Source organism: Hermetia illucens, chromosome 4, assembly GCF_905115235.1.
Source record: "Hermetia illucens chromosome 4, iHerIll2.2.curated.20191125, whole genome shotgun sequence".
NCBI classification, from domain to species: domain Eukaryota; kingdom Metazoa; phylum Arthropoda; class Insecta; order Diptera; family Stratiomyidae; genus Hermetia; species Hermetia illucens.
In genome coordinates this window covers 128,026,969-128,049,326 of record NC_051852.1, presented here as the reverse complement: position 1 = coordinate 128,049,326, position 22,358 = coordinate 128,026,969, and the positions used below count along the sequence as shown (strand labels likewise).

The window sequence follows — 22,358 nt, the reverse complement described above, 5'->3', positions numbered from 1 at the left end:
TTTGTCATATTCAAATGCTTCTCTAGCCCAATGCAGTTCCCACCTCGATAAATCTAAAATTATAGAACACAAACCTTCCCAAAAATCGATCACATCTGATTCACGTGTAAATATGTGAAAAAGCCCCAGAAATTCCATTGGAGATTCCCACCCAAACGACCTTGCCTCGATACACCAGGCAATATGGAATTCCGTCATGCTCGAAAAAACCTAAAATAGTGCTAAGCCCCACAGCGAAACCAATTATACCTTGTTCAGGTACACATTGAACGCAGGTCGGGTTGTTTACCTGTGCCACCTGACATCGCTACTTCTTAGACAATAATTAATCTAATCTGATGTCTGTTTTCGCACGCCAAATGTTTAATTTCGATTTGTCACGGCCCCAAACGTATGGCGGCGGGCCAACATGTTGAGGTGTGACTTTTACCGCTGGCATGGCTCAGTGAAAAAATTCCGGGACAGGTATGTCACAGGTACCAGGTGAGAAAGATGTATTTCTGTGCTGATTGTTGATAATTTTTTCCTCTGCGAAAACGATTAGACTCTGTCGAAGGCACGCGCTTCTTATTCACTTGTTTACCCAAAAAAAATGCGGGACGCTGTACGGGAGAGTCAGAGTGACTATCGCGAATTTTTGTTGAACAGACGGGATGTCACCAGAAATAAGTTTTTTTCCAACGTCGTTGTTGACAGAGGGGCTGTTTTTTGGCAATGGGATCGTGATAACGTGAAACACAATGGAATGGTTATCGGAAAACTACATTAATCGCTTTTCTTTGTAGTTTAATTTTTAACAATAAATTTGTGTCAATTTCGTCAAAACACAATTGTATTGGATAATCTGCAAGACAACAATAGCTAATGGCTGTACTGTACTTTTAGTTTCAAGTGACGACAATGTGCAAAATCTAAAGAATGCACAAAATCTGGTCTGGATTACTAGAAGAGGTAAAAATGGGACGTGTCAATATACAGAAGCGAAGTAGTGTTATTAGGTATTCTCAGTAATATAGTAAATGGATTAAATTTTTATGAGAACCGCTTTTATCTACAAACGTTAAAATAATAAACAATCTAATACGAGTACCAAGTCTGTGCGCCACGTGATGAACTTCTTCGTTTGACCACAACTGAAACCAAAAGGGTGTCAACGAGTCCCCAGACACAGCTCCCCTAACTCGGCTGTCGTATGGCCAAATGGGCGTGTCTCGAACTCCTCTCCTCGCAGCGCTTTCTTTCAGAAAGAAAGGCATTAGCCGGGCAGGGCCTCTAATGTCGAGGACCACGAAGGAGTCCTCGTAACGTCCTTGAGCAGACCCAACTAGTGGAGTTAAGGCCCGATCTAATGTCGGGTGCAAGGTCGCTGGGGATACCAAATCCGCAGGATTTGCAGCAATTCTTTTGCGATTCCTCCGGAAGCCAAGAAGACCGAGTGGTAGGACTTGCGAGCAAGGAGAACAAACCGAAAACAATGATGGAATCAAAAGATAGGACGCCAACTCATTCGAGTATCAATGTAGGGGACCTCAACATCGAATTCGCGGACAGCTTTATATACCTGGGTAGCAACTTGTCAAAGGACGCCAATGAGGCTGACGTGATCAAGCGACGCATACAGCTAGCGAACGAGGCTTTCTTCTCGGTCCTTCCCACCATGAAATCGGAGCATATGCACAGAAACACGGACCTCCGCGTATATAAAACCTGCTATGGGTGTGAAACCTGAACCCTAAGCCAATCTTCCGAAAATTTGCTAAATACATTCGAAAGGAAAGTGCTTCGGTGAATTTTCAGAAGAACAGTTTGCGATCATGATGGATAGCGCATGCGTTACAACCATGAGCTGTACGATGACCTAGAAGTCTCGAACTTCGTTAAACTGCAGCGCCTTCAGTGGCCAATGCATGTGCAATGAATGAGCGACGATCGCAAGCCTAAAAAGGTTACGAACGGATGACGTGTAGGCTGAGTGAGACTACGAGGAAAAGCGAGAGCACGGTGGGAGAGCACAATATATACGGACGCCGGGCAACTACTAGGTTTTCAAGACTGGAGGTCGCGGTGACGTGACCGATGAAAAGGTACCAAAATGTTTCGTACCTATTGGTCAAATTGCTAATATAATACAGAACCAGGACGAGAATTTCAACTGTGACAGAGGAAAAACTAACAAGGAGGAGACGGAAACGTCAAATCCAATTGTAATAGATGGGTTGCCAAACCAACAAAGGCTTTATCACTGTCGCCATTACCACCAACATTAACGTTACTTTAACCAAGGAGAACTCTGGTTGGCTGAGCGAGGAGAATGAATGAAAGGAAAAAACGGCAATCGTCCGAAATTAAACCTTATTGTGATTTACTAGTTCTTAGATGGGGACCCAATAGGATTTTCTTATTATTTAAAGTGCAAAAAAAGTGAAAATGTGACAAATATTCTTCTTCTTTTTCTTCAGTCTTTGCCCCGTTTACAAGCGGGGTCGGCTCGTCGTGATCGGTTTCGTCATTTGGCTTTATCAAATGCCTGATCTGGATGCAATCTCGAGGCTTTTAAATCCCCATTCAGCGTTTCGGGCGGCCTTTTGGTCGTTTGCCATTAACTTCTCGTTAGCGCGAATTACGTGGCCATACCATTGAAGCGCCTCTCTCGCAATTTTTCCATGATGGATGCAACCCCATATCGATCGCGGATATCCTCAATTCGGATGTGATCAAAACGTGTCACGCCACTAGTCCAACGCAACATCTTGGTCTCCATAAACGCAAGACGCACACGGTCAAATGCTTTCTCTGGATCTAGAAATGCAACGTACAGAGGGCGATGCTCCTCATGGTCTTCCTCCATGAGCAACCGCGCAGCGTGCATTACGTCAGTAGTTCCGCAGTTTTTGACAAATCCGACTTGATTCACGGTTATTTCAACAATTTCGCCAATACGGTTGTCAAGAATGCCTTCAAAAATCTACCTTTCTTTTTCCATATTGGAGCAGTGGTATTTTCTTGCCACTCAGATGGTGTTCTTCCTTCCTGGATAACCCGATTAAAGAATTCACTGAGCCACAGTGTTGGGTTCCAGTTTTTCGTTTTCCTGACGTCAGGTCTTGTTGCTTTCGCCGATTTCATCCGTTTTATTGCCTCCTCGACTTCAGTTGCGTTAACAGGTGGAATTGCTCCAAATGTCGGCAATGATTGTGGCAGTGGAGGATGAGGAAATTATTCAGTTGAAATCTGCTCGAAGTATTCTCACCGTCTATCCATCGCGGCTCGAGTGTTGGTAAGAGAAGTACCGTTCTTGTCATTAACACAACAGAAGTGTTCGATATCCTGTGTACGTTCGTTACGGCTTTTAACAAGTCGATACAGATCTTTCTCGGCATCCCGAGTATCCAGTTTATCGTAAAAATTTGTGTAATGGTCCGCTTGTGTGATAGCGGTTGGCAGTGCTTCCCGGTTGGCATTCTTATAAATTTGCCAATTGGCGAGCGTTTTATCGTGGGGAAACTTGCGAAGCTTGTGGTAGAGGCGTTTTTTTTTCATCGAGCTTCATTTCAACACAACCTGTCATTCCAAAATATCTCGGTTGATGTACCGCTTATCTGGCTTGGTGACTCCCAGGGCTGCAGAGTCCGCTTTGTGGATCGATCTTTCATTTGGTTTCACGATTCTTCCACATTCGTAACGATTGGTATTCGCGTAAGTGAGATGATTTCTTTTTTCTTCTCACGAAATCGCCACCATTTAATATGCGGCGGGCCAATGCGTTCCTCATGCTCTTTTATCGGTGGCTTAATTCGCAGGACCGCAATCAAAGGCCAATGTTGAGGTGCGATGGTCTCATAGGGAACGACTTTGCAAATAGTGACGGTGGTAAAATGTTGGCATCTTATGAGAATCTAGGCGATTTGAGTTTTACTGTTGACACTATAAAATGTAGGAAGATAAGACAATCTTTTGATGAACCATGTGTTCATAAGTACAAAGTCATGGACGTACACAAAATCGATTATACGCTCGCTACCCTCATTACGCACTCTAAACCCCTTTCCCCCATGGCACCTTTTACCGTCTGCCTTTTCATTACCATTAAGGTCGCCGGCAATGGTGATATAGTCGTCAGCTGGCACGCAACAAGTCTTTTCATCGAGAAGTTGCCAGAAGGCGTCTTTCTCGGGATCAGGTCCACCTGTGTGTGGTGCGTACGCGGTGATGAAGTAAATAGTGCGATCAGCTGATATAATGGTGAGCTTCATCAGCCGATCATCAAATCTTTCGACTTCTTTAATGGCATCACGGAAACCGTCTGAGAATACAATGCGAACACCATATTGAGTGTGTGGGCTACCAAATTGGAAAAGTTTATAGCGATTTTTACCGCCTTCGCGTTAAATATCGCAGCTTTTGGCACCAGACCATCGGATTTCTTACAGAGCGCAGATATCTATGCGCCTTTTCCGAAGGGCTCTTGCGAGTTCCTCGGTCTTTCCAGTTATAGTGCCAACACTTAGCGTGCAGACGCTTATTTGTTTTGCATCTGCTCATACTAACTTACTTACATCCTGACGCCGCCCATGCGTCAAGAACCCTTGCCCATTTCTCGACAGGACCGGGGCCCGTCCTGCCGCGTCGACTGAGGTGGACGCCCTAACATTCTGCTGACCCTCATTACTTGATCCGAACATCTTGTTTGTAACGACATTGTATGCATTGTCTTAGTCGGCCTGTTGCAGAACCTGTCACCAAGATAGATCAGGTAGGATTTAGCATAGTGGAGTACCTCCAACTATACTCTATTCATCTCTTTCCCTGATCTCAGCATTTTATTTTTGTTTTACTGAGGATAGTACAACGTACGTTGCCTCAAACCCTTCTCTTTTACCTGGCTTGGGACCAGCATACTATGTTAATAGCATGGCGGAGTTAATCTTGACAAATAATATAAAACTGTATTTATATGGACCAGTAGCAGTAGGCCACTTATAATTCCCGTAACGCTACTCAGACCATTTTACCATTTGCATCATTTTGCTGGTTATAAAGCCACATCCCCACAACCACCGTGTGACTTATTAGCTTGACATTTACTTCTTTTCCGAGCTAACTTTGTTACTTTTATGCTTGTGCTACGTGCAGGCTGTCGTGAGTCATCCATACTTCCTCTTCTTACTTCTTTATTTGATTAACTTGAAGCCAATTTTGGACCTGCTCCTGACAGGCTTCTGTTTTCATTTGCTCTCATCAGTTACCACATAATTTGCCTCGTGCTTTTTCAACGATCCCTGAAGTGAATCTTTTCTTGATTTCCCACCCTGTTCTTTCTCTTTTTCCTCTGGAAGCTCTAAAAAGACCCCCTTTTTGCTAATGTGTTCTTCCCTTTTATCACTTTCCCATTATTGTTTTATCCAAATAGCCTTAAACTGTTTTATCAGCTCTCTTTGGTCCCGATTGGCCTGGGCTTTCTTGCAATCAATTTGGACACTTCGATGGTATGACGCTCTGTGAATAAGTTGATACTGAACGTCAACAAATGTTACCCAATCAGCCATTCACTCCAATCCACCCTAGCATCCTATTTCTCTGGTAGGCAATCTTTGAACACATTTTAAGATTTGGATGTGGCTTTCAAGGATCGGTTCGGCTCCAATTCACATTTAGGCGGTATCTTCAGCTCAGCTTCTAGAATACCCGGTCTTACTTCGGCGTCTTCTTCTGATTTGATCTCAATCCAGGATCCCTAAGCACTTTTCAATCCCTCTCGTTAGAAAGATTCTTCATTATTGTTCCGTGATTTGGTCTCCTCTTCATAAGTATGATTCCCCTACGCTTGAAGCTATGCATATTCCGCCAATCTGTCTTCATTAAAAAGAATTTTCCTTGAAATGTGATCGTTTTTTTTTCAAGTTTTGTAATTATTTGGGGGATTGCTCCGCTTCCGCGGACAGTGTCTCCTGCATTTCTCCTTATAACACACGTAGCGTGAATATGTTCGAGGTTGACATCGCAGAGCTCGATATCTATTTTCGCTTTCTGATCCCGATGTAATGCCGGCGTTACAACCCCTTGCAATTTGGCCTCCGCGACTCAATATCTCTTCCTGGTTTTAAGAGTGAGATAAGTTATTTACTTGCTCTTCCCTCTGATGGCAATACATAAATGGAATTTTTACCTTTCTATGCAAGGAATAAATAAGTACTTTTCCTTCCTCTGGCTAAAAAATACTTTTACTCGTAATTTGGGGTGTGGGTAATCAAGAAAACCTTCGCTACTTATGCTTTAGAATGCTGCCCCTATTATTTCATTTGCTGGTTTCGAATTCCAGGTTGTTTACGTCTTTCATCCATTCAGATCAAAGGTATTGTATGCAAATCGTGCAGTTTCCTTTAGAAAACATTCGTCAATGAATGACATAATAAAGTTAGCATCTACTAACGGACTTATCTAATAAATCAATTCATTCATTCAGAAAGATATCTCATTTCCATAGTAAACAAATTCTCCTCCGAGCCAAAATAAGATCATTCCATGACTACAAATTTCCAAAAGGAAAACGCAGAACATTTGACATTGGATTGCCGTAGAATGTTTGGCTTCAGATAAACTTTTGCGTATGAGACGTCACGACCGCTTTCAATCATCCTCCTAACAGCTCGTAATTTAAATAATTACCATAAAGTGTTAACATATCTATTTACCAGGGAAAGAATGAGCATTTGTAAATCTCATTACGACTCAATCTCAGCTAACTGCGTTAGATTGAAAGTTTCAACAGATTTAAAGGAACAGTTGTTTGATCATGTAAAACAGATTCAAATTCAGCCACGCGGATAACTTTAGATTTAGAAAAAATCTTCTAATTTTTATCTGAAATTCACATACGCAACTCTGGGATCCAAAGTTCTTCTATTCACTTTCGAGTAGTATTGAATGAAATCTATTGGATATTTCATTGTTCCCCTGTATCTTTTATATGCATCTATGCGAATAGATACTGTGTTTATGTACGTCACGCATTGTTGCTAATATTAAATTGTTTTATTGCCTAATTCGAGACCAAGTGCAAATTCGCACTTCCTTTGCTTCATTTCTTGAGCAAAGATACAAAGGAGACAAATTTCGTGCAAAGTCAGATGGAAATTAGTTTAAAAAATACAAATGTCAAAAATAGCCATCTTAGATGAGAAGATTGTGGGACTTTGCAATGTACGAGTATCTGGTGTCTGTTGACTGTGAAAATAATTTTCAATTATTCGTGCAATGCCAATGAATACTAATGAGTGCGTCAGCCAACGTCTAATGGTGAAGCATGAAATGTACTGCCTCATTTTGGTGCTTAGCGTCCTGTTAATTGCAGTTCTAATCTCATCTTTTCAGTAAATGGTGCAGACTAGGGCTAGTAACGTGGATATTAATAAAACGTTTAGCACGGAACTTTTAGATAAATGATGCACTGCGTTTATTAGATTACCATCCGGTAATTGGTCCGGGACCTATCGAAGGAGTTAAACATTCGATAGTTCCCAAATAATTTTCTTGTGATCTTTTATCGTAGCGTTATTTAGTATTCAACCGAAAGGTGCACTGTTTCAATTAGTTAATGAGTGCAAATGTCCAAACTCCAAACCTAACATAGTAGAGCTAGCGTAAAGACAGAAAGGAAGCGGAAAAGCATATTGTACATTTGACAGTTGTGACAGTGGGACAAAGTGCATCATTTAATTATCCTAGCGCTACTAACCTATCGTTGGCAAAATATATTAAAACCTCCTCCTCAAACTTGCCGAGGAGTTCATCCTTCTCTTAATTTCTAAGGAAAAGTGACTCTGCGTACGTAACAAAGCGTGAAATAGGATCCTTGCCCTGGTAAAGATCGATTCGAAATTGTATGGGCTTAGAATGGTTAGTTTAGTTTCATCATCCTCAACGGCGCAACAACCGGTACCCGGTCTTGGCTTGCCTTAGTAAGGAACTCCAGACATCCCGGTTTTGCGCCGAGGTCTACCAATTTGATATCCCTAAAAGCTATCTGGAGTCCTGACCCACATCATCGCTCCATCTTAGGCAGAGTCTGCCATAGATATTGCCTTCTCTACCATAGATATTGCCCATATAGACTTTCCGGGCTGGATCATCCTCATCCATACGGATTAAGTGACCCGCCCACTGCAACCCATTGAGCCGGATTTTATCCACAACCGGATGGTCATGGTATCCCTTATAGATTTCGTTGTTATGTAGGCTACGGAATCGTCCATCCTCATGTAGGGCGCCAAACATTTTTCGGAGGATTTTTTTCTCGAACGCGGCCAAGAGGTCGCAATTTTTCTTGCTGAGAACCCAAGTCTCAGCCAACCCCAGAATACATAAGGACTGGCAAGATCATAGTCTTGTACAGTACGAGCTTTGACCCTATGGTGAGACGTTTTGAGCGGAACAGTTTTTGTAAGCTGAAATAGGCTTTGTTGGGTGACAATAACCGTGTGCCACGTTGCCAATCGTCAGGCATCGATTCGCTGTCCCATACCTTGAGCACAAGTTGATGAACCACTTGGTGTAACTGGTCGCCTCCATATTTAACCAATTCGGCTATAATTCCATCGGCTCCTGGCGACTTATGATTTTTAAGCCGATGAATTGCACGGACTGTTTCTTCTACACTTGGTGGTGGCAGTATTTGTCCGTCGTCTTCAGTTGGCGGGACCTCCAACTCGCCGATGTTCTAGTTGTTCAGTAGTTCATCAAAGTACTCAACCCATCGTTCCAATATGCTCATTCCGTTGCAAATCAGATTCCCCTCTTTGTCTCGGCAGGATGAGCATCGAGGTGAATCAGGATTCATCCTGCTGACTTATTGGTAAAATTTCCGCGCCTGGTGCGGTTGCTCCCTACATTTTTCTAGTTCACAGGGTTGTTGGTTTTCCCAGGTTTCCTTTTTCCGTCTGTCAAGTCACTTCTCTGCTCGACTGAGTTCGAGATAAGCCTGCGCACGTACCTGGGGCTTTGAGAATGCAACATTACTTGGTATGCAGCATTCTCATGCTCTCAATGCAGCATGATTGTGAAGATTATTTGTTGCTGCTTCATCTCCAGGATCTCTGTTGAATGCGGTTATTGCGGCACCTATTTCCCTCTTATAGGTGTTACGGAGGGCTATACTGTGGATGGCTTCACTGTTAACTCTCACCTAATTGTCAGAAACGATTCTGGGTGGTGTTGTTATTCGAGCCTGGCGCATCATTCCAACGAAATAGTGATCCGAATCTATATTGGTCCCCTTATATGTTCTGACATCCATCAAGGCTGAGAGGTGGCGGTGCATCAACACGTGGTCAATTTAGTCGAAAGTGGTTCCGACTGGAGACGCCCAAGTTTGTTTGTGGACCGCTTTCCGCGCAAACCAGGTACTTCCAACAATCATTTTATGCGACACTGCTAACTGAATAATCCGCAGTCCGTCATCATTGGTATCCTTATGTAAGCTATGGGAATCAACGGATCGCCTGAATACGGGCTCCGTTCCTACTTGGTTGTTAAAATCCCCAAGTATGATTTTGATGTCATACCTGAGGCAGACTTCCAGGGTTCATTCTACTGCCTTTTTATTTAGCATTCAACGGAAAGGGGCTTTGCCCGAATCAGGTAATGAGATCTAATGTTCAGATAGTCCAAACCTAACAAAGAAGTGAAAAGACAGCAAGGAAGCTGATAAGCATATTGTACTGTACAAAAAAGGAGGATGTTTGACAGTTCAAGGAGTTACTGAAGTTCTCATTAAATTCTTCAATAAGTATTCAACCCATTTTTGAAAAACAGGAAACACTTTCTTCAAATATTAAAGTGAGGCAAGGCGAATCTTTTAATTATCGTACCCCTCTTACCCTATCATTGGCAACTCGGTCTAATATATATATTAAGGGGGTCATCCTACGTGAAGGCCGTTTCTTTCGCCTTTGCCAGATTTTTTTTGGAAGAACTGGATTGAGGTACAAATACATACATCATATATTTATTAATATCTTAAGCATACGTAGTGAGTTTTCCAGCCCGATAACGTTGTTCGTTATTGAAATACAGAGCAACCTATACACCCACCTCCAGAAAAAGGTGTTTTTCTGCTGCCACATTAGATGGCGCTGTGATCATCTTAAAGGAAAACTGTGAACGGCATTTTAACGTGCGGACTTAACCACAGTCCGCAAACTATGATTATTAGAAATATTGGAAGCTAAATTTTTGGTGCCTTGTTAAACTTTTTTTTTTGGAAGTTTTGGTGTTTTTTCAAGGCTTCTTTTATGAATAAAAAAAACTATCAAATGAATCGCAATTACCCTAGTTTGCAGACCGCAGAAATATTTTCTGAATAAGTCAGGGAAATTTGAAAGAATTTCTTTGGATAGATTTTCAACTTACCGTGTCGAGAGAGAGTAGAATGCGATTTTTAACCATAAAATCGTAACTGATCATCAATCTGCTATATCTAATCCATAAACCTTAGGTTTCGTGAAGAAACACATGTGGATAAATGTGTATGAAATGAAGAATCGTCTCCACCTTACCATCACATTGGCTACATATACCAGTTTTTAAGGTTTTGTGGAAACAAACAGAACAGAACCTGACTAAAATCGGTCCATTGTCTATTTGTCTTCTTTGTGGAGAAAGTGTGAATCTTCAAAAGACACTGGTCTGGATACGCTAGTATTTGGACCTTTAGAGAAACACAAAACCTTTAATACACGAACCGCCTAGCTTCTGGTTTCCTGACTTGTTTCTCTTAGCCCCTGTAATTTCCTTAAGGGCCCCCTTCTTCCGCACTCGTTTCTTTAAATCCATTGCAGTGATGCATTGTTTGAGCAATAGGTTCCGGTTTCTTCTTGGAATGCTTTTCTCCTTCCTCCGATCTTTTCTAGATGACTCTAATAGCTCTGACAATATTCTTTATGGTCTTGCACACGATGTGCTTCCCGTTGATAAGCCCAGACAGCTCAACTATTTTTGCCCCAAAGGGTAACTCTCCTTCATCTCTATGAGTCCTGGCCGAATAACTTTTTTTTAAGAAATTCTTCACCTTTGGCATTTATTGATTTTTTTTTGTTGGTTTATTTTGGACCGCCTTTGGCATTGGCGCAAATCATAGAAGACAGGATACCCCTGCAAAAATCAATTTCTTAATTCTGGAGTATCGCCGGCTGCCGCCTCTCTTGAGGAAATGGGGTTAGTGTTGCTATACCGTTTTGTCGCCCAGCTACTTGATTTTAGCTCACCTTTTGTTCTGGGTTGTGGAGCATTTCTGGTGCAAATTCCCAGTCTATTCATTAAAAATATGAGGAAACCAACGACCCAATCTACCTCCTTAAGCTGGTTCTTCTTCTTCTTCTTTTTCTTCAGCCTTTGTCCCGTTCACAAGCGGGGTCGGGTTGTCGTGAGCGGCTTCGCCATTTGGCCCTCTCGAATGCCTGATCTGGATGCAAATCCCCATCTAGCGTATCAAGCCACCGTTGTTTAGGTCTGCCTTTTGGTCGATTACCATCGACTTCAATGTTCAGACCAATCTTGGCAAGTGAATTCTCGTTGGCACGAATTGCGTGACCATACCATCGAAGACGCCTCTATCGCAACTTTTCCACGATCGGTGCAACCCCATAACGATCGCGGATATCCTCATTTCAGATGTGATCAAAACGTGTCACGCCACTACTCCAACGTATCATCTTCGTCTCCATTATCGCAAGACGTCGTTCATTATCTTTTATAATTGGCCAACACTCAGAACCATAGACAGCATTGACCCGAGGTATTTAAATCACTCAGTTCTGGGCAGATCGCTGCCGCTGACAGTGATTGTGCCTGTTTCATGGGGATCGGTGGTCAAAAATTCAGTTTTGTTTAAATTCAATCCGAGACCGTGTTGCAAGTTGCTCGAGATCATTTTTGCTATCAGATGCTGCATAAAGTAGTGTGTAGGGCGCTGGACGTTGGATATCCCGTGTGACGGTGCCCATAACAAGAACAAAGAGGAGTGGTGAGAGGGCGCTTCCTTGATGAACACGGACAGAGACACGAAGCGGTTTTGATACATCCGCCATACTGGTTGGTTGATGAAAATTATCTTTGGGGGAGGGGGTTTACTTTCCTCGTGGTTGACGATTGCCAACTATGGTGCTTAGCATCCTCAACTATCCTTAATTTATATTTAGTATCACCTTCTAGGGTTGATTGAAAAAGTCCAATGCAAGAACACGGTATCTGAATATGGCCAAAACTAAATAACTGAGTATTTATCCAAACATTCGAGAATAAGGAAAACTTCAAGAATTATTCTGCGACTTAGGGAGGTACATGGAGGCGAGAAAAACAACAATTACAACAACCTAGTGGAAAAACACACGAAAAGGTTGGTCACATCCCTAAAGGCGACCGTCACGATCAGACCCACTTGTCTGTCCGCAGTTAACCACCGGCTGGAACGCGGGAAGAGTTGAGCTGGTCTCTCAGTTTGGGCTATTTATCGATCGAGAAACGATTTGGCCATTCGGAGGGCCAGAAAGGAGGTACGTGTATGCGTTAATACGCCCCGTCGATGGTCGCTGCACTGTATTTAGACAATGTGCGCATAAAACGTGCATCTTCGTCGCTGGTAGACATTTCTTATGGATGCTCAAACACAAAAATAATTCAGTGTTGGAGAGACAATGCCGTCAGGCTTGCCGGTATGTGGGTGGTATTTTTAGTCCAACAAGCGGGCGGACGGATTATGGACTACTTCGGCGTAACTGATAGGCCTACCGGATCGTAAATAGCCGGCATAATGCTCTTACTTTTGAGACTATTCCAACAAGTAAAAAATTTGTACATGAGAAAAGTCCCTATTGATACTATTTGAACTTCCATCTTGTGCACCCGATGTCTGCTCCACACATCTCGTGAAAAAAACAAGTCGGGAAAGCGGAAGCTTAACGCTAACATTTGGGTGGACAATTAGAACCAAGCACATGCATATCATCATTATCAAAGGCACAACAACCGGTATCCGGTCTAGGCCTGCCTTAATAAGGAACTCCAGACATCCCGGTTTTGCGCCGAGGTCCACCAATTCGATATTCCTAAAAGCTGTCTGGCGTCCTAACCCACGCCATCGCTCCATCTTAGGCAGGGTCTGCCTCGTCTTCTTTTTCTACCATAGACTTTCCGGGAGGGATCATCCTCATCCATACCGATTAAGTGACCCGCCCACCGTAACCTATTGAGCCGGATTTTGGATGCCACCACATATTTTGTCTTGCCTTCATTGATGTGCAGCCCAAAATCTCGCGCAAGTTGCCGCCTGCTCGATTTGAATGAAGGCAGTTTATACGTCTTGGGTGGTTCTTCCCATGATGTCGATATCATGAGTATAGGCCAGTAGTTGGGTGGACTTGAAGAGGATCGTACCTCTTACATTTACCTCAGCATCACGGATCACTTTCTCGAAGGCCAGGTTAAAGAGGACGTCATAGACCGTTGTTGATGTCGAATGGTCTTGAGAGTGATCCTGTTGCTTTTATCTGGCCTCGCACATTGGTCAGGGTCAGCCTAGTCAGTCTTATTAATTTCGTCGGGATACCAAATTCTCTCATGGCCGTGTACAGTTTTACCCTGGCTATGATATCATAGGCGGCTTTAAAGGCGATGAACAGATGGTGCAACTGTTGTCCAGATTCCAACAGTTTTTCCATCGCTTGCCGCAGAGAGAAAATCTGATCTGTTGCTGATTTGCCTGGAGTGAAGCCTCTTTGGGATGGGCCAATGATGTTCTGGGCGTATGGGGCTATCCGGCCTAGCAAGATGAGAAGGTACTCAGCAACGTGATACCTCTGTAATTGCTGCACTGTGTAATATCTCCCTTTTTATGTATGAGACAGATAATGCCTCGTTGTCAATCGTCAGGCATTAATTCGTTGTCCCATACCTTGAGCACAAGTTGATGAACCACTTGGTGTAACTGGTCGCCTCCATATTTAACCTATTCGGCTATAATTCCATCGGCTCCTGGCGACTTATGATTTTTAAGCCGATGAATTGCACGGACTGTTTCTCCTAAACTTGGTGGTGGCAGTATTTGTCCATCGTCTTGAGTTGGCGGGACCTCCAACTCGCCGATGTTCTGGTTGTTCAGCAGTTCCTCAAAGTACTCAACCCATCGCTCCAATATGCCCATTCTGTCGGAAATCAGAGATCCCTGTTTGTCTCGGCAGGATGAGCATCGAGGTGTATAAGGCTTCATCCTGCTGACTTGTTGGTAAAACTTGCGCGCCTGGTGCGGTTGCTCCCTGTACTTTTCTATTTCACAGACTTGTTGGTTCTCCCAGGCTTCCTTTTTCGATCTGTGAAGTCGCTTCTCCGTTCGACGGAGTTCGGGATAAGACTGTGCGTTCTTTGAGAATGCAACATTACTCGGTATGCAGCATTCTTCCGTTCCGTTGCTAGCTTATATTCAGCACATGCATATATTGTGTGAAAATATCCACTTTCGGGTAAAACTGAAATTGAAAGTTTCGACGACAAGTTGGACCTATTACAATTTTATTAGTAATAGTACGATCTCCAGGTAGGTAGGATTATGCTCTATACCATAGGCAACATTTCTACGATAAACTTAAGGAGGTTTTCCAGTCAATTACTGAAAATTATAGTAATTCAATATTATTAACTTTATTTGAACTGACATCGGTATAGAAAGCATTTCGGAGCCTGGACACCATAGTTGCAGCGTTCTGATTTTTTTCAGACTTTTCGGTTAGGTAGCCTCTGAGAATGGGTCCGTGAAATAAAGATCACTTTCGACCCTCCGCACACCCCACCTTTCCAACAAATGTCAAAGCTAAGACGGGCCTCGGAAAGTACTAATCGAGACTTTTGATTTGATACCCCACATGACTACATTAGGTAAAAAAATGTAGACCCCCCTTTTGCGGGTATGTGGACCTTTCCCCCTTAAATTCAACGTAGAATGATGTAACTTTTTATATGCATGAGCGTTCACAGTCGCCACCTTTCCACCAAATTTGGTGTCAACGGCTATAACTGTCTCTGAGGAAAATGCGTGTAACTGACAGTCAGTAAACCCATTTTAATAAGCTTAAAATGACCATTTCGCGAGCTCTGTGGTGCAAATTTTGTGTGCACAACATAGAAATTCAAATGCTGTCAATAGGGACTTTTCCCTATGAAGAAATTTTCGACTTGTTAATCTCAAAAGAAAACTTCGGTTGAATTCGATCGTTGTTCAGTCTCTATTTTCGCCTTCAAATTTCATTCTTTTGCATTCCCCATATTCTTCTTTCTTGTGTCTTGTCCTTATTGTTCGTGTGCAACTACCGCAGCTGACAGCCCCACGAGTGTTCGCCAGTAGCCAAAACGGACCACAAGCACTTTTCTCAATATACACAATATGGACTCCACATGTTGAGTTGCATTCCCTTCATTAGAAAGATGCTATTTACCTATTTAAATTCTATTTGCTATGGCGGAGTATTAAAAGATCGGTAAGTAATACCCTCTCATATTTCAGATCTGATCCCCATTGGCCCAGAATAACCTATACCTATCTCAGAAAACCTCTTGTTAAGTCAAATTTTAGATTTGAAATATTTAATATTAATCTTTACCCATACAAGATAAAAACAACTTTCGTGTTCTCCCCCACACATTCCATTTATAAACTGCAACAATTAGACCCAAAAAGATTCACCAATTTCATGCTCATTCAATCAATGCCTCCTTCAAGACGGCAAGGAGCAGTTCAAGCCAACTCACGACTTCTATAATCACCAACTACTGATGGAAAAATTGAAGACGTTCATAATACACCGGCTAAAGTGCATCATTAAATTGCGTGCACGTCAGCGAGACTGCATGCGGCCAGGATCCCGCTTTTTGCATCTGAGTGGCTGCGATCATTAAAAAGTCGAAGGTTGGCGGCTGGAGGTTCTGTAGCTCTACAGGTTCCATAACCAATTTGCAGGAAGAGAAATAGCCCTTAATGACTGTATTAAGTTACGCTTCTTTACGTGCGAAATTTCCGATCAGGACCTCATTTCGAGGTTTGCAATCCAGGGGCGTGCTTTAGATCAACCGATAGGTTTGGGACCTTGAGTGAGGGGCTTAGTTTATACTTACCTTTGAGAGGTCACAACATGTTTTTGCTTACGATCTATGTAGTCTATTATATTCAGATGCTCAAGGTGAGGGAAGGACATCCTAAATTCCATTATGTTTTTACCGCTTTCTCCACTTTTCTGCGGGATGGACTTTCATCTGGGCCCCTTTTTTAGACTGCCTTTTCTTAAGACTTGTATCTCTTCCCTGTCCGTATGTTCCAAATGTATGAATTTTGAAGCGTGAAAAGCACGTTTACCAATAAATTAATGCGTTCGCAAATTAATCGGAAATTTCCCTTTATGGTCTGACACGGGGTCTTTCCTTGACATGTACATACATCGCCATGTCCCTATGGATATCACCGTTGATACAAATATTTTTGGATTAAAATTGCAGGAATTATTTCAATTTTGCTGTGCATTTTTCCAGGAACCGATTAGAAACTTAAATGGCGCCACGCAACTTTGCAAAGTGTTTATCAAGTTTTTGGGTGGTGAGTGAATTCTTCCCAATGTTGTTGAACTCGAAAGTTTGCACAGAGTTTGCAAAGGAGCAAAATGTTGTTGGTCTCATTCATCTGTGCATCTATTTTTAGCAGTATCTATGCAGATTAAATTCAGATTGCAGAGCTGGAAGTTTAGAAAGATATTTTACTATGCCAATCTATCCGAATTACTCATGTATCTATGATAGCTACATTGCTGGTTATATACGCACTGTGACCTTCAGAAACTTATCACACTAGATCCTGGTTCTCATCCGGAGCGAAGGAAGGATTTGGAAAATCTCAAAATGTCTTGGGTCGCCAATTTGCTGACTTCATTTTGTACTGTGTAACTGGCGGCAGTGGAGATTGTATCGCAAATGATTTCGAATACCAGCGGACTTGGCTGTGAACCTGAGTTCAACCAGAATGACAATCATGGCCGAGTGTCGATTACCTTGCTTCCTGGTGTATCACCGCTTTAGGGTCAAGGATGCAAATTTAAATTATTGTGCTATCATTTACTTTGTCACCTGGTAGACTTTACCTACCGTCAATTCTCCAATGGCAGATAAGGCTGTGTGCAGCTGATTCCGATTTTAATGGGTGGAGCCAATACTTTGAATTTTTACGACTTTCACACTGAATAGGTCCTGCTGTTGTATTGGAGATTCTAATGTCAGGGATGTTAGCGGGAATGAAATGTTAAGATCTTTAAACCTCAGAAAGTCATTCTAGGACTTCTAACATTGAGTATCTAGCTACTACAACCAATATCTAGTGTCAGAGGAAATCGTTGGCCAAGTCAAACTGCTCTGCCTCGATCTAAAAGGGATTGTTCGAAATAAGGCAAACTCATTAAAGCAGTAATGGTGCCACACATCAGAAGATAATTCGAAACCCTTTCGATTATACCCCCACCAAACTTAAGACGAAGAGAAGTAGTAAACCAATTATGTCGCGGCCGAGGCGCGGATTTTGGAGGCCCCACCACATTCATACCTCTCTATAGATAAATCTGTAGAAGGCATGCTTTCCGACTCAGTGGAGAGCCTGCATTTAGTGCCTATGGCGAAGTTAGCCAGAAAGGAAAGTACGGTAACTCTCAACTTGGAAAAAACTAGAAATCCGACTACGGCCGGCCCGTCCGCGCTACTACAGCCCAAATCTACCCGCAAACGGAAGAGGAAGGCTCGGCAGAAGGGAACTTCGGCCATTAAGGAGGGGGGACTACAGGCTGAATCCTGCCTGTCAGCACCTTCTCCTTCACCCTTACTGGGAAGAGCGAAAGAATGGGAAGCTGGTGACGTGGACGCTACTGGTTTAACGCCAGTATGTGGAAATGGATCCAAGCGACCCGGACACCGTGAACTTGAAAAGGCCCCCAGCCGGCAGCAGAACAGAGCACTTCAAAGGAAGATGAAGCACCTTGGTAATGATGATATGAACGTAGCTGCACCAGTAGGTGCGGTAACGTCCAGAGAAATCGGACGCAAGAAAGCGGAATCTCCGGCGGAAGGTGGGGATAAACTGGAGACCCCGGTAAGACCCACATTGGACGCACCAGACTCTTCTGTCAGCGGTAATGTGCGCAAGAGGCGTAAGACCAACACTTTATTGTGCTCCACACCAGGGCATACATCCACGCGTCTCGCGGGAATTAGGGCCGGTGTGCCGGGGTGTGATCAAATCAGCGAGAGAAATCTCAATGAAGCTGGTCACCCCCTTAGGAATACGGACACGGAGGCGGGAAGGAAGAGAACGTATGCGCAAGCTGCAGCCTCTGTTCTGACTGCTGTCGTGGGGGTTTCCTCCAAAGATGACAAAATGTCACAGGGACACGAAACCACGATTTAACACTCAAGCGATGGGCTTCTCCATTTGGAGTGCACTGACGAGGCTGCCTTAAAGTGACTCCAGCAGGCAATCCCGGCTTTGAGTTCCGGCGGTCGGCCCAAGGTCACTATTGTGAACACTGAGCTACGCAGGGCAGAGCATGTCGGATGTGTGCTACCGGGCCCTCGAAGGAAGGCAGAGGACATCATCCGCATGCTGAGTGAACAGAATCCTGGTATGGACTTAGGACACTGGAGGGAAAAGTTCATAAATGCCAGGAAAGACAAATCTACAAATGTGAAGGGTTTGAACTTGGTATTCGAACTGGACCAAAAGAGTCTTAATGTGCTCAGGGGAAGTCACCATATGATGCTACACTTTTTCGTAGATTGACTGAAATTCAGTCGTATCAGGAAATTGTAAAGCATCATCTCCATTTTGGAAGCGAAAAACAATGATGGTCTTCGACTCATACAATATACAGCAAATTGCAGCATCTTTGGTGCGCTTTCCCACAATGGACATTCGTTGGGACAGTAGCAAATGCAATCCAAGAGGAAAGAAGCTTGCTTCAGCTGGTCTAATGACTGCAAACTTATGGTGGGCGCTACGTTCGTGGGACCGAGAAGAAGCGAAATAATTGTCCTAACAATCTGTACCTCAAAATTGTTACAGTTGATTGCATACTGGTGAGTACGAAACGAGGTCTCACTGTTAGATCACCAATACCTAGAATTCAATCTGACTATTGCGGGCGAACAGTCTGCAGAACAAAGACGGAACCCTAGGAAAACGGATTGGACAAAGTTCAATGAATTTCTTAGCAATAAAGTACAGTTCCGTAGGGGACTAAGGCTTCCTTGGGCGTTGGAAGATGAACTGAAAGCTCTGAACTGCACACTTTTAGAGTGCTATGAAGAGGCTAGTCCTATTTCTCGAGGCCAAAGCGGTAAAACGGTTTCTTAGTGGAACCGGGAACTGCAAAAACTCGGGAAATCAACCAGGCGACTTCTACTACTTCACTACTACTATTACAAAAGTAATAAGAACGAAGACTGTTTAAATTTCAGGAATTCACAGCCTGAATATAATAAGCTCGTTAGGTGTTCGAAACGAGACTCCTTTAGAGCGTACTGTGAGGAACTGGAAGGCGAAAGAGAGACTTCAAGGCTGTGCAGAGTCCTCAAAAGGGATGAGTTGGTCAAGTTGGACTAGCAAACCTGATGGTACTTTCACGAGCTCCAGACTAGATTCAGTACAGACCCTCCTGGAAGTACACCCCCAGGAGTACGGGTGAGGGAAGTGGCCGGGGGGGAGTTGACGGTTCTTGTAACCTCTTCAACACGCAAGTTCTGCAGGGGCAACTGGAACACTGCGAAAGCGGTTGTTACCCATAAAAAGGTGAGAAAAGATGACTATTCTAATCCAAAGAACTTCGGACAGATCAGCTTAACTTCATTCTTGCTGCAAGGTTTAGAGAGACTGGTGGAGTCTCACATTCGTGGAAACGCACTTAGGTTACACCCACTTAATGAAAACCAACATGTTTACCAGCGTGGAAAGTCCTGTCAGTCTGCTTTTCAATCTTTGGGCACAAAGATAGAGGATGCAACTTTGAATGGGGAGTACGCGATGGGGGTGTTCGTGGACATTGAAGGTGCTTTTGATTGTGCGCCTTTTCAAAAACTTGTGAGTGAGCCAGAGAGCATGGTGTTGATGATGCTTTAATTAAGTGGATCCATACTATTCTAACGTAGAGATTGCTGTGCGCTGAGGTGGGTATCGATCGCTATCTGACTGCAGAAGCAACGAAAGGCTGCCCCAAGGAGGTGTACCTTCGCCATTTCTGTGGATTACGCTGATCGACTCACTAATATGCGAACTGCAAAATTTGCCAATACATGCTCAAACTTATACTGATGACGTGGCTGTGCTTGCTGTTGATCGGGATCTTGGATCGATGTGTAGGAATATGCAACGGGTCGTTGATTTGATAGACAGTTGGTCCCTCGGACATGGTCTTCCAGTTAATCCAAATAAAACCACAATGGTGTTATTCACAAAAAGGAGAAAACTGGATGGACTTTGCCTCCCTGAGATGAGGAGTACTACCTTTCAACTCTCCGAAAAAGTGAAATATCTGAGAGTCCCTCTAGATACAAAAAATTTCTTTGAAACAAACATGTAGGGGTAAAGATAAAACGAGCTCTCACAGCTTATGGGCTGTGCAGACGGACCGATAAGCTGCTGATAGGGATTTTTATTACTACAATCACTTTCCTTCTTACATTTTAAATGGACCTCCATTGGAGCATTTACAGAGTTGCAATCAATCATGTTGAACTTAGATGATAGTTCATCAATATATTTTTCTTGACTCAAATTTACAGTACAATTTTGTTTATCAAATGCAATTGACATGCCAAGACATTCCTTTACAATTCCTAAGTCTTTCAACATGAAACGCTTATTTAACATATTCTTAAGATCCTTAGTTACATTTCTGTCATTAGAGAATACAAAGAAATCGTCGACATATAGTGTCACTATGGTGTTACTGCTGGTGGCACATTTCATATATAAACATGACTCAGTTTTAGATTTAATGTAACTGTCAGCTAACATGCAACTAACCATTTTCTTATCCCACTCACGGGATGCTTGTTTAAGACCATATATGGCCTTTTTCAATTTTAAAACTTTATTAATTGTACAATTGAATTTAAGCGAAACTGAATTTTTGACGACTGTTCCACTAAGTTGAGAACGAATTCTCGAAGAGGTTGTATCTTGGCGCGCTGATACACTTCGGCGTTTCTTCCAAACTTCTTGGTTTTCCAATTATAGGAAAGACCAGTGCAGTACCTTAAAATCCGGCGTTCGAATGTCTCACATTTGGACATGGTTCGAGTGGGGCAAGTGATCCACGTGGGCGCTCCATAGCGGATAATGGGTCTGATCAGGGTCTTGTAGAAAGTCAGTTTGGCCTTGGTGTTGAGTCCTACCTTCTTTCGAAGAAGAAAGTAGATCCTATTGAGTGCACCGCGTGCCTTACCGATACCGAGCTCAAGATGTGGCTTGAACTTAAGGAGTTCGTGAAGTTTAACTCCTAAGTACTTAACGGTCTGGGAATTGCTCACTATAGTGTTTCTGATCTTTATTTTTAAGCGTTTAGCTTTTCTGTGGATTCCTCTAGAACCTAGATAGCTTTCTTCCGAAAGGTGCAAAATTGCATTTTCGCCTCATTGATTTTAATGCCCCATCTTTTTCTTCTTCAGCCTTTGTCCCGTTCACAAGCGGGGTCGGCTATTGATTTTAATGCCTCATGTGAAGTAATATTTGCCGAGGTCTTTCAAGTCTTTCTTGACCGCTTTAGCTGCCCTGTTGAGGTGGAGGCTTGAAGCGAAGATGAGAGTATCATCAGCATATTGAATAAGTTCGGTGCCGCTCTCGGCAGTTGGGACGTCAGCTGTGAAGATATTGTAAAAGGTGGGTCCAGAAATGGATGCTTGCGGTACTCCCGATGTTACCGACAAGAGATCTGAGAATTCATTTCCCACACTGACATAGAAATACCTATCTTCGAAGAAGCTTAGTGCAATTCTAATGATGGGAATTGGGAACTCAAGATCTATTAGTTTGTAGATTAGTCCGTTTACCCATACGGAGTCGAAGGCCTTTTCTAAATCTAATGCACATGCTACGGTCGGTTTATTATTGACGTTAAGTCTTGCTACGACAGTGTCGTGAAGGTAGCTGAGTGCATGTTGAGTTCCGTGCCTAAATTGGACAATAGGTAGCTGAGTGCATGTTGAGTTCCGTGCCTAAATTGGACAATAATGATACGGGTCTAAAGTTTTTAGGCTCACTAGAGCTGCCTTTTTTCCGGATCGCAATTATT

The 22,358-nt window shown here is 43.1% G+C and overlaps 1 long non-coding RNA gene across 1 annotated transcript; it reads left to right on the top strand.

Moving 5' to 3' along the window:
• The first annotated feature begins 397 nt into the window (after positions 1-397).
• Positions 398-1,035, top strand: LOC119655849. The gene is made up of 2 exons (XR_005249962.1): positions 398-483; positions 545-1,035. It is a non-coding gene; the product is annotated as an uncharacterized LOC119655849 (long non-coding RNA).
• The last annotated feature ends 21,323 nt before the right edge of the window (positions 1,036-22,358 follow it).